Below are 13786 nucleotides of genomic sequence, written 5' to 3'. Positions count from 1 at the left end.
TTCTGCTTCACTTTGAGCCCTGAGCCTGACACGACACTCAAAGTATTTCCCAAAACAAATGGGGGACTGTGCATTTCCTGCATTCCTGGGGGGGTAAGGGAGCCGTCAGCACACACCTTTCCATCAGGCTGAAAACGTTGGCCCTCATTCGATGACAGGCAGAGGAGGACACACAGTCAACTGCCCTTTGTGTAGTTTAAGATGCCGATTGACACTGAAGACTAGGTTGTGGTCTTTCATTGAAGGACCACCCGGCGAGCTTCCCTGGCATGCTCACACTGAAAATGTCAGTCCCAGGCAGAGGGAGCAGCTGCGCCTGAGTGAAAGTGGAGGGGCCAGCCCATGAGGGCATTGGGTGGACGTCCCCAGGGCACACAGGTGACAGAGGCAACAACTTCCTTGCTCGGGAAGTAGAGGCAGCTGAAAAGTCAAGAGAAGTGAACAGTTCCAAGAAAAGCATTGATGAGTGCCGGTGAGCTAGAGTGAGACACAGACAGGACACCTGAGTGCTCACTGGGTCAGGGAGAAGCAGAGATGAGGCTGAGGTGGCGGGGGGGGGGGGGGTGGGGTGGGAGGGTCACTCAGTGCGGGAACATCCAGCAGGAAACCCGCGCTTCTGCACGAGCGGCGTTCTCCACTGTGGCTCCCCTTCGATGCGTGGAAGCATCCGCCCTCTGTCCCCGGGGACGTGGCCGCCCCACCTGGGGTCCCCTCATGCCCTTCTCTGCCAGTGTCTCAGCACTCAGGCTTCGTCTTGTCCCATGTACCTGCAGATTTCTTGTCTTAGGCCAGTGGTTCTCCACTTTCAAAGTCCAAAGAGTTGTCTGGAGAATTGTGAGCACCCCACCCACGTTCTCATGCAGCAGATGCCAGGGGCCTGGGTCGTGTGCTTTGCAGGTAGAGCAGGTGCGTAGGAATACGGGGGATACCTCCCCGTCTTACAGGCAGAGATGGTGTCTCCAAATTCTGCCCAATGGCTGAGCCATAAAAGTCATCGATGAAAATTTATGAACAAACCACGGCTCCACTATCTCGCCCATCACCTTCCATAATACGAGTCCTGACATAAGCAGTGTTGTTGGAAAAAGCACAGTTTGCAATTAGGTCACTGGTGATTTCATCATCAGCTTTCAAAAACAACATCACAGGAAGAGCTTGCAGAAGTCAGAACCTCCATGGGCATGGTGTAGACTACAGAACCACGTGGTCGGGGTGTGGCCCTGGACAGTATGAAATTCAGGCCCCTTCTGACTGGCATGTGGCCTGATGGGCTGAATTTTGCCCCCCGGAAAGGTTAGCTGGAGTCCTGACTGCAGGAACTCAGAATTGACTATTTGGAGATGGTCTTCACAGAGGTGACAAGTTGAAATGAGGTTTTTCAGGCGGGCCCTACGCCAGTGTGACTGTTGTCCTGGTAAGAAGAGGGCATGGGGACACAGAGGAGACCACGTGAGGAAAGTGGTGACCGAGGGCCTTCCACCAGCAAGGAGACAGGCTGGGAAGGTCCTTCCTGGTGGCCGTCAGGAGCCGACCCTGCGGACCCCTGGGTCCTGGCTCTCATGTCCCCGGCGTGCGCGGTCGTGTTTCTGTTGCCTGAGCCCCGAGTGTGTGGTGTCCTGTCGCGCCGCCGAGTGCAGTACGCCGCGTGGCCGCCCTGCACGGAACCTGGCCCAGTCCTCTATTCTCACCTCAGCACCTCCAAGTCCCCCAGTTGCCTCGGTAACCGGCCCTGGGAGTCCCGCCCCCTTGCCTCTTCCCTGGCAGCATGGCCAAGGAGGGCCCAGCACCCGGAGCTGCCCCATCTCAGCCCTCCGAGCCCTGTCACCTGTGGTCCACAGCACAGGGGACCGAGCCCAGCCTCCCCGTACCCCCCCATGTCTGGGCTCCTCACAGGGGTGTCTGTCCGTGAAGAGCCGCTCACTGTTTCCCTGTTGAGGGGGATGGAAGTCAGACATGAGCTATGTCACCGTCTTGGGGATGTCCCTCTCTGACAGTTTTTTTTAATGTAACAAATAAGAAGCAGCGGACAAGGAAACACGACTGGTCAGCAGACTCGCTGACCAGTGCGCTCCTGGGGCTGAAACCGAAGCACCTCGGCCTTCAGCCCTGCCCGGCACATGTGAGGTTCACAATCACGTCTGACCCGTCCAGCGGCCACGTGGCCTTTCTGGCCACAGTTAGAATCAAATGGCTGTTAGGAGGAGGCCCTGGTGGAAAGCTGACGTCCCAGCAGGTTTTCCGCTCTGCCGAAAGTCCAGGGCACATGTGCACCCCAAGAAGCGTGCTGTTCACGGGCAGGCGTTTTTCACCCAGAGAAAGGAAGTTCGGTGACCGTTTCCTGGTCTCTGTGATGTGCATTTTGCTTAAAAGAACACAGTGCAGGCATATCAATTTGTCCTGTGGCCGATGTTTGAATGCGGAAGCTCCTTCTTCTTAGCTCTGCTCTTCAGATACTGATAATTAACTGTCAGCATCCTTTGTTGATTGCCCTGCTGGGTGTTTTTGTTGTGGGTTCGTTTCATGTATTCCTTGGTTACATATTCCTACTTTGGTCAAATTAACAGAGAACATCATTAAACTGGGTCCTCCTAGAAAAGCTTAGAAATAGATTCTCCCCTAATTGTACTAGTCTGGATTTGCACAGACACAGACTCGGGAAAAACTCGGACTCTGACTGTCACTTCACCTCATGCCTGTAGCCTCTGCGAGGTGCCTCTGTGATTCTCTTCTTTTAAAGTAATGTGTCAGAGCGTGGGGTCCAGGCAGTACCATGCTGGGAACACTCTGCTGTGCCCCTTTCTGGTACCAGAGCAGGAGAGCGTCCACAGGCATTCCATCTGTGGTTAGTTCCTCCCAGATGTCACGTGGAGGCAACAGTGGGGTCCCCCTGAGGGGACGACAGGAAGTTCCAATCTGGGCATGTGCACACGGTTTGGAGTTAAGGGCTGACTCCACTCTCAGGTGCCTTGGCGACCACATGCCAAATCATGAAGTGACACACTTGCACTACACTCTATGCAGGCGAGTTGGGACAAACTGTCCACATGTAGGTTGTTGATGTCAACTGTTGTGTGCCTGTCACGCCGTTGGCAGAGGGTAGCGTGTGTGCATTTGTTTTCTAGGAAGATGCAGCTACTCAGACAGGCAATAATCATTGCAATCGTTTATAAATTTTCCTTGATTTGAATTATTGGAGAAATAATACAATTTCAGGTTGAAGATTACTGTTGTACATATGGCCTGAGGTTTTATTTTTTAGAAATTTATGTTAGAAATATATTTTAATGACCTTTAAACCGTTATTGTACACACACATGCGCACACACACACATCTTTATGAATCAATACTGTCTGTCATCAGTGCGTCTCCCAAAGTGACAGGCTGCTCTGAACCTTCAGCGACTGGGAATGACACCAGCAGGGGGAATTGTTGTGCTGAGTCCTGAACGTCTTGACAGGTCTATCAGGGCCCCAGGGTTTTCTATAAAAAGCTCGTAAGCATGATGTTAGGCAGCAAAGTGAGGGATTTCGGAAACCCATGGAGTCAAAGTCATAGAAAACAAAACAGGAAAAACTCAGCCGAGAAGACTTTCCCCATTTTGACAAGGGACAGTAACTCGGGCACAGCAGGACAAAAATGGGGTAACTCGTAGTAGTGTTTGACTCTCGCTGCAAATCGTGAAAAGCTGGAGATATTAGTGGCATGAGGTAGTGAGATTGACTTTCTGGGTGGAAACACAAGGGAAAAGGGAAATTGCAAAATGTTGTATGGTACTTATTCCAGTGAAGAATCATTGTCTTGGTGGAAGGAGCATGAGCTTCAGACTTGGGCGTTTGGTTGGAGGCCAGCTCCACCCTTTCCTGACTTTTGGGTAAATGGTTTCATATTTCAGGAATCAACACTTAAAATGAAGAGAATAACACTGACTCCGCTTGTTGGTGAGAGGAAGCAGTGAGACAATGTGTGATTTACAGCACAGACAGAGGTGCATCTGAAAATACTTATTCTAGTATATGTTAATATTTGATAGAAGATGAAGATAATTATTAAATTAACATGCTTAGTATAGTGTATTTATATAGTATATGTTTATTGAATTAACTTAATTTTAATATATTGTGATATGAAGAATGTTAATTAACATTATTATATTAACGTTACTATCATGAGAAGGATAGTTGGACTAATTTTAAATCAGGTGTTTTGAGATTTAAATTCTGATCCTCACTTTGCTCTTAAATATTTGTGTGAATCTGGAAAAAAGCCATTCAGTGTCTCTTGGCCTTGACTCTTCCCTTGAAAAATGAGCTGCTTTGCTGACCTGCGTGGTCTCCCTCACCTGGAAAGACCTGTGAGCCAAAGAAGAAGCACTGCTGGCCGCTTGGAGACCAGGCGTGGGAGGTGGGCACTGAGAGGGCGGGGGGCCCAGAGTACCCGGCAGTGACTCGGAAAAACTCGGAGATCGTAGAAAGGCTCGTGTGTGTGCACACGTGTGAGGGAGGAGAAACTGGCACTGTCTGCCCTGTTTACTGATGGCTCCCGACGACTGAGCCCCGTACAGGTGAAGAAGGGCACAGCCCATTCAATCCTGAGTCTGGTTCTGAGCCCGGCAGGCCCCACATGGCGAGCCAGAGAGATGGGCTTGGAGGAGACTGGGTAACTCAGCCCCCTCCGAAAATCCCGGTGGACTTTCGTTGGGCTGTCCCTCTTTGTAATGACTCCCTCACACGCTCACCTTGACCTGACCTGAGCTCCTCCTGAGGCTGACGACAGTAATTCAAAGCACTAATTCACCTTAACTCTCACTGACTCGCCCCGCGTCTGGGAGGCCGGAGATTACCGCCGGCTTCCTGGTCTCTGGAGCTTCCATTCCCGTGCAATTACCAGAGTTGATGATACCCACCGTTACCCTGTAAACTGATGTCAGAGGACTTTGCTAGAATTTCAGATTTCCCTCCATAGGCAGTCTGCAGCGCTGTTTGACAGCTGTCCCTGTGTCCTGTTTCAGAAAACTGGTGACTCACGCTTTTACTGTCCCGGATATTTGTATTTGAATTTGTCCAGACGTGAGGACGAAAGAACGCGAGGGACCCATGACTGGTCAAGGGTCAGCACGCCCCCAGATGCCGTTTCGTGATAAATGTAGTTGATTCGTTTCTGCCACCTGCTTTCAGAAAGAATTTTCACCAGCTGCTTAGTTTGTTCAGATGCAGAATAGAAAAGTTGGCGAAAACTGAACTCTAATTTTAGTTTGTGTCGCTGGCTTATTATCTCTTGTCTGTCTCCTCAGGCTTCGACTGACCAAATCTGGGATTTTCATGGAGTTGTTCATTTGAATATATTCAAATCCAATTTCAAATTAATTGCGAAGTGTTGAATATTGAGCCGCTTGTGGTAGTTTAGTTAACGGGAATGAAGGGTAGCACCAACGTCATTGTGTGGAGAGCTGGAACAGAAGCCCTCGGGCAGAGAGGCCGTTCTCTCCCCCTGGACTCCCTCCGCTTTGCCTTTCATAATCAGCCATCAGAATGTGGACGGCAAGTCTGCACGTGATTATTAACTTTTAATTCTCATTGCTGAAGACTCACTTGCCCGTGTTCACGTAGTTTATTTAATTTTCTGAGAAACAATTGGCCCCCCTGGTGGGTGATAGCCTCTGAAATTCTAACAACTAGCAATCACCTTCACTTGCGTTCTCCTGTGAGGAGCCCTCTCACTCCAACTTGATCATTTTCACTAGTTTCCTGCTATTTTCAAGGAACCTGGTTTCTCAGCTGTATCACTACTCCTGATTTATCAGTGTGGTTTTCTTTCATATTTTGAGAAAACTCTTATGGGATATTTTGTAGGCATGCCCGCTCTCTCTCTGTCTCCATTTCTACGCATCGGTCTCAAGTTCTGTGTCTGCATCTAGACCTATATCTAAGTATCTATTTATATTTTTCGTTTTCATTTTTTTCTATTTAATAGTAGACACATTATCTGCTTGGTTCATGAACTGAGAAATTCCAAGTCTGTTGCCTCTAGATGTGCTGGGGAGCATTTTTCTAGCCCCACTCACATTTATTCATATACTTTTTCCATTGACTAAAATGTTATGTGGTTCATTGGAGAAGTATAGCAGATTCCTATAGTAATGTTTTCTAGTGTAGGCACAATTGTTTTGGGTTTGTGAGGTTTTGTTCTCTAATTTTCTCCTTTTTTACATGCTTATATCTTGGGTAGAAAAGGAAAAGAGAAAAACAAGTTTCTGGCCCTTGATTCTGAAACTGAGACCCTAATCTGTCTTCGGCACTCACTTTATTGAGATTTTAAATTGGCAGTTGCTTAAATTCATGTGGAGTATTTCTAAAAAATCATAATTACATTTTCTGGAAGAACTAATAAAGCCTTTCTTTTCTTTCTTTTTTTTGGAAAAATATGACATTTTTTAATTGCCAACTGTGAGAAAATAAGGGTGACATGTTCATTCTGAGCCCCTCTTTTTCTTAGTTCTGTCACCATTTCTAACAACCTGTATCTGGATCGCACGCTTATTTCTTCTTTATTTTCTGCGTATGATTTTTTTTGGGGGGCGGAATTTTGTAAACATTTCAAATCAGTTGTTTTCAGAATTTCTGAGACCCACAAAGTTCATTCTGTTAAAAACCTGTTTCGTAGTTCCTGTTGTTCACTAGGCAAGTTGATCTCGGCCGTTCTGTTTGTTCACTTGTAAAACAAAGAGGAAAATTGGTGTGTTGACTGACTACGGTGTTAAAACGCCGCGTCCGAGGATGGCCAGGTGACCACGTACGATAAGTGTGATTATCCCTATTTTGCAGGTGGTAAAACTGAGGCTGAAAAAGAGTGAAGTGAACTGCCCGTCATCAGAGCCAGCATGTACATGTGTGATTAGCTGTGCCATCCTAACATGACACCACAGTGTTAAATAAAGATCTGCCCCAAAATGCAGGTTCCCATGAACACCAGCCGCGAGTGAAGTGGCGGCCTTCTGTGAGTCCTGTGGTTCCAGACAGAACGCTCTCAGGTCACTTCCAAACCTGAGAGGGTCGGGGTGGTGACTGGAGCAGAGCTGGTATATAGCTCACCTAATGTCGCTTGATTTTTCCTCCAGCTTTCCTTCTTGAGGCACTTGCTTTTTACTGAGTAAAACTTTGTCTTCTATTCCTAAGAAATGGCTCTTTTTTCTAACGTGTGCACCTGTGCCTCCCTGGGCCTGTAAAAGCACATGGGGAGTCAGTCACGTGTCACGGCCCCGCTGTAGCAGCAGGTTCTCCTCAGGACCCAGTAAGGTCCCTGGGCTGTGATTAGCCTCGTGTGCCGACCAACTGGCTCCCCTCCCTCTCCATGCTCTTTGGTTTGTTTCCAATTAATAAGTACTTTGTTTTTCCTTCCTCGGGTTATCCTGTGCTAAATATTTCCAGGAGGTTTCGAGCAGCGAAAGAAATCCTCAGCTAAGGGCTGTGACCCTGCGCTTCCCGTTTCAGGGCCGCCTGTGTCTGGTTGTACGTCTGCTTGCTTTAACATCTGCAGAATGGCCCATTGCCTCCCTCTGTCTGGCCTCATTTTTGGAAGCACTTCCCTTCCTCCCCCGAAACAAATGAAGGATGTTTCTGATGCTAGTATGCGCTCTTTTGTAAGGGTCTGACATCACACCTGTCCCCATAAAGGGATAAACGCACTGTGACCTGTCAGGTCCCCTCAGCCTCTGGGCTAGTCATGCACGTCCCCTCCCCTTTCCCTGCCGTTTTCTGTCTCAGCCTCACTCCTGCATTCACGTGCTGGCTAAGCATCCGTTGCTTAGAATCTGGTTGTCCTGGGGAAATTGGAGAAGACGGGAATAAACAAAACTAAAGAGAAGAAAAAGGGTCCAGACATATTACCATGAATGCTCAAATTCAATGTGGCCTTATATATTCAGAATTATAATCTGGAAACCTATTTCTAACCTACTTATTTATACATCCATTTATTTACTGCTGGCGATTGGACATCAGAAATTAGAAACTATGAATGTGGTGAAATATAGCAGGTGGGTCCTTGAGACAATAGGGGACTACCGTGAGGCTGGCCTGGGGTCCGCGTCTCTGCGATCCCAGCCCCAACGCAAGCCTTCTTACTACGTAGAGGAATCTGGGCCCTTTACTTGACGTTTCTAATCCTCAATTTCCTTAGCAGCTCTCAGTCAGGGTTCTCCAGAGAAACTCAGTTATCACTTGCACGTCATTGGTTACTCATAGGTACTGCAGTGTGTGTGTGCGCAAATGTGTGCGTGCATACATGCAAACACAGACAAACACACACACATACACATACATGCATACAGAGACAGACATACATACACATGCATGCATATATATGTATAATCAGTCCTTTTATCATTTTCTCCGTATGAGTAACTATGTAGCTTATATTTTTAGTACTTCCTATAAAATCACTTGGCTTTTCCTTGAAGGAAGCCCGTGACTTCTGTATTATCTGCCTCTGACACTTTTCTTATTAGACTGTAAAAAATTGACTCTTATTTAATTACTTGACCCAACCTGATTATAAATACAAAAGCCAATGCAGGCACTAATATTATCTAATAGAACCCAATTATAGACAGTAGTCTACACAATCTAAAATGTTCTTATATTGTAATTTTTGGTTACTATTTATATGTGCACACACATATATGAGGGGTGCCTAAAAAATGTATACAAGTGGGCACTTTGGTCAACGTTGCTCAAGCAGTAGTTCGCCGTAATCAGAAGTGTCTGGACGCTGATGGGAACCACTTTGAGCACCTCTTGTAATTGCAGAAGTCACACGTGACTTGTATTCATCTTTTGTTATTTGTATATATTACAATTTTAATACAGTTTTCCTTTCTTAAATTGTGTATGCATTTTTTGGCGCCTTCTGTATATATGAAGTTAGATATCTCCACGTACATAATGGGAAATCCTTACATGCTGACACCATGTACGTAAACTGCTGAGAACCCACAGTCCCTGCTGGAGACACCTGGGGTGTCACTGTCCTGTCGTCACCTCAGGCAGAATGTCCTCCCGAGGTTCAGAGCCTGCTCACCACTCACCTCCTCCCCTCCCCACGGTGTGTTCCTGCCATCTCCGGTCTGGCTCTTGATCTCATCGTGCTCCTGCATTTTTGATGTTCAACTTGGTCTTTCTGGTTGTGAACTTCCTACCTGTGAGACTGCCTCCTGGATGTCCGGTCTCAGACCTTATGGTTTAAACGTGCCTCGCTTGCCAGGCTGTAGGGAGCCCTTCTGCGGGGTAGGTTTCTCCCCGTGCGTCAGACCCTGGGGCTCCCTGGGCTTTGCCTTCGCCCTGTGAGTGGGGTCTGGAGAGAGAAGATAGACATTCACTTTGAGATAATGGGGACATGAATATGGTATCAGTAGGAGAAAATGAGGAGACAGAGTATGAGACAGATTTTCTTCCCATTAGCAAGTGATGATTGGCAAAACCAACCACATCAGAGCAGCAGAAAGAGAAGTGAATCAAAGAACCTAGCTGTTCTTACTGGGAGAAAGAGTGGCGGGTGGCTGGGATGAGGGCCAGGTAACAGCCCAACACGTGCACAGATGTGAGTGGAGATGCAGCCAGTGGTACAGGAAGCAGATCGAGTGGATGGATATCCAGATGTGAGAGTCACCAGCCCAGGGTAATAGGCAAAGCCCCAAGAATCACTGAGCTTTTTGAAGGGAAAAGAAATGCAAGGTAAGTGTGTGAAGTATGGAAACCTAGGAGGCAGCAGAAAGAAAAGGGGCCATTGTAAGTTACAGAGAACAGTCACTTGAAAGAAGTAGGAAGCAGAAGTTTTTTTGTTTTGTTTTGTTTTTAATTTATTTTTTATATTAATTTTAGGTTTAACAAAACAATATAATGATTAGACATTTACACCCCTCACCAAATGATAACCACCTAAGTCTACTCCCCTCTGACATGTACATAGCTGTTACAATACCATTGACTGTATTCCCTGTGCTGTACTTTACATCCGTGACCATATATATATCACGGATGTAAAATACATACATATATAAATATATATAGAGAGAGAGGGAGAGGGAGAGGGAGAGGGAGAGGGAGAGAGAGAGAGAGAGAGAGAGAGAGAGAGGAAAGTATACATATTTTAAGAAAGGAAAGACTGTTAAAATTGTAATACTCAATACATACCAATAACAAAAGATGAATTCAAGTCACATTTGACTTCTGCAATTACAAGAGGTGCTCAAAGTGGTTCCCATCAATGTCCAGACACTTCTGATTATGGCGACTACTGCTTGAGCCATGTTGACCAAAGTGTCCACTCGTATATATTTTTTGGCACCCCCACATATGTATGCCATCATACTCAATGGGGAAAAGCTAAAACCATTCCCCTTAAGATCAGGAACAAGACCAAGGGTGCCCATTTCACCACTTTTATTCAACATAGTACTGGAAGTTCTAGCCACAGCAATCAGACAAGAAAAATAAAAGGCATCCAAATCGGTAAGGAGGAAGTAAAATTGTCATTATTTGCAGGTGACATAATGCTATATAGAGAGACCCTCAAAGATTCCACCAAAAAACTATTGGAACTGATAAATGAATTTAGTAAAGTAGCAGGAAACAAAATTAATATTGAGACATCAGTTGCATTTGTATATACCAATAATGTGAAACAGAAGTGTTTTTAAACCTGCAGAGACAAGAATGACTGCTGTTTGTATGGGCTTAAATATGAGAAGAAAGAACCCCACGGGGGGCATAGGGTTAAAGAGAACACAACTCTGGGCACTGGAGTGTTTCCACCGTTGATTTGTTTGAAACCAAAACGTTAAATCTTTCATGAGAGATATAATAGAAATAATCTGGTTTACTACAGATTTAATTTTTGCTCTCTTTAATAAGCACATGGCAAGGAGATTATCCGTGTACTTCACATCTTATTTCCAAAAACGTATACATTGTGAGTGTTTGTGTAAATAATGATGGTAACATTTTGTCATTTATTGCGTACCTACATTGTATCAGCACAGAGCTGGTTTGTACACATCATTTCATTTACGCCTCATAATTACCTTTGAGATGGGTATAGTTAGCCTGAGAGGAATGAGACAAGGTTCGTTAAGTAACTTAAGTCACACAGCTGGCAAATGTCAGAGACAAGAACTAATTCAGAAGTCTGACTGTAAAGTCTGTGCTCCGGCACAGAAGAGAATTTTACAGAGTGAGTATGCGGTCTTTAACTAAGGCTGCTGGGAACTATAATGCTATATTAATACGATTTTCAAAAACTAAGAAACTAAGAAGTTGTATCCACTTTAGATACTCCAAAACTGAGGAAATTCTCCATATTTTGAGAGTTGCATATATGTAGCTAATTAACATTTTAAAAAAGTGATCTATAGAATGTCTGTCACACAGTCATCATACATATGATTTGGGATGAATGAAAATGTGAACCGAGCCTGCACATGAGCAGGAAACGGCCTTTATCCCTGTGGCTGAATTTATAAGTCTGTAAGAATTATGCCGTCCGTCTTCGTTGAATCAGAAGTGTTAAAATTCTATTTTTGATAGGTTGACAACTTCTATTTTAAGCTCTGCCAAATAGCCTGTGGTTGAGACAGTCAAGGGGCCAAAACCCACAGCTCAAGGCCAGAAAAAGATCCCGTCGTTGATCAGAGACAGAAAGGAAGTCTTCTCAAGTCCAGATTTCACAGAAGTAGTTACAAAGCTTTTCTCCTGGGTGTCGGCCTCCTGGGTATGAATCCTTTTAAGGTGCATTCATATGTGTGTATAGAATGTCATCTTTCCCATTTAACCTGCCAGAGAAATGTCGTTTCATTCGTTGCTCACCCCAAACGAGAATAACAGGAACGCTGGACACTGGGCACGCTCGGTGAGTGAATGAGAAAGTGCGGTGTGTGAGCGTGAATGAGTGATTATTGGAGAAAATGTGAGGAATAAGACACTGGTGACCCTGTGAGGTCACAGTCCTAAAGGACAGCCACTGCATTCAGTAAATCCAGGAGAACGTTTTGCAAATGCTTAGCACTCTGCCCCTCCATCCATTGCCTCCACAAGCAATGGCTTCGCACACCCAAAGCTTATGATTTTAAATATTCTGTCCAAAATCATGTCTTTATGTCTATGTTTTTGGTACACAACTACTGAAAATTTTTACTGTGGTCTGCTTCCAATGTATATATGAATAGAGGAACAAATATCAGACTTTGGAAGGAAATAGCCGTCATCCTGTAAGCCTAAATTTACACATCAGTGTGAATTATTCTGTCTCTTTCTAATTGAACCAGAAGTGTTAGAATTCCATTTCTGACAGATTGGCCACTTCTGTTTTATATCTATTTAAAAGGAAATATATATATATATATATATATATATATATATATATATATATATATATATATATATATCGTTATTTGCAGGTGACATGATGACATGATGCTATATAGAGACACCACCAAAAAACTATTGGAACTAAATTCATTTGAATTTAGTAAAGCAGCAGGAAACAAAATTAATATTGAGACATCAGTTGCATTTCTATATACCAATAATGGAAATTTGTATGTATGTAAAATCAGATGGTTGAAATAGCTGATCATAAATTAAGTACAAGACAAATTTTAGAGCTTGGATTTTCCAAGGGTTTGATTTTTATCAGCACAATATTTTCTTTTACTTCTGACAATTTCCCACTGCATTTATTAAATATATTGATAAAGAAAAAAGAACAAAACCACACAGTCCAAACAACACAAACTAAACCACAGAATGGCTGGGGTTCTTGTGGAACAGAAGGTGGCCTCGCGGGAGGGCCACAGGTCTGCTATGTGGCCGGGTGTTTTGCACAAACTCACTGCAGGCTCCTAGGCAGGCCATGTGATCTTTCTGAGCCTGTTTTCCTTATCTGTGAAAGTGTAGGTTTATATAAACTCTTCCATCCAGTCTTTGCAGCTCTAACGTTACATGTGTGTTCCCGTGGGAATCAATGTGGGAAAAATTTTAAATGATCTAAATTAAAAAATGCACGATGTGAATACCTTAAGTATTGATTAACAAAAGGCCCTTAGTTTAGTTATCGCAAATGTCTTTGACAATGCAGCGGACCTGGGTGTGTGCTGCTGGGAATGGATCCCCTCCCCTGCCTTTTTCTTTGTTCCTTATTGTAAGTTGGAGACATTTAAGTTGAGAATTTTGCCTCATAGTAGATAAGTCTGGATCAGAGCTAGTAAATTCAAGGACGTGTTGATGCTTAATTCCGTCCTCATTTCCGTGATTTAAAAGCTGTCTTCTTCATTCCTAGCACATTCTTGCCCGGCCTTTCACAAAAAAGCTGGCATGCCTCGTCCTCGGGGACCCAGCTTTCCTGTCTGGAGGTCTTCTGGAAACTCCTCCTGTGTCTTGGTCCCTTAGATCCTGTTCTCTGACAGGTCATTTATAAACAATTGATGTGATGGGGCCGGCCTGGTGGCTCAGGTGGTTAGAGCTCCTAACTCTGAAGGCTGCCAGTTCGATTCCCACATGGGCCAGTGGGCTGTCAAACACAAGGTTGCCAGTTCAACTCCTCGAGTCCCGCAAGGCATGGTGGGCTCTGCCCGCTGCAACTAAGATTGAACACGGCACCTTGAGCTGAACTGCCGCTGAGCTCCCGGATGGCTCAGTTGGTTGGAGCGCATCCTCTCAACCACAAGGTTGCCAGTTCAATTCCTCAACTCCCACAAGGGATGGTGGGCTGTGCCCCATGCAACTAGAAACGGCA

General features: G+C 45.2%; 1 protein-coding gene across 1 annotated transcript in view; it reads left to right on the top strand.

Annotated features, from left to right (window-relative positions):
- CSMD1 (CUB and Sushi multiple domains 1) overlaps positions 1-13786 on the top strand; it is a 1609724-nt gene that overhangs the window by 1505431 nt on the left and 90507 nt on the right. The gene's annotated exons all lie outside the window — the stretch shown is intronic.

Source organism: Rhinolophus ferrumequinum, chromosome 4 (assembly GCF_004115265.2).
Source record: "Rhinolophus ferrumequinum isolate MPI-CBG mRhiFer1 chromosome 4, mRhiFer1_v1.p, whole genome shotgun sequence".
Classification (NCBI taxonomy): Eukaryota; Metazoa; Chordata; class Mammalia; order Chiroptera; family Rhinolophidae; genus Rhinolophus; species Rhinolophus ferrumequinum.
This window is presented reverse-complemented; position numbering and strand designations above follow the sequence as displayed.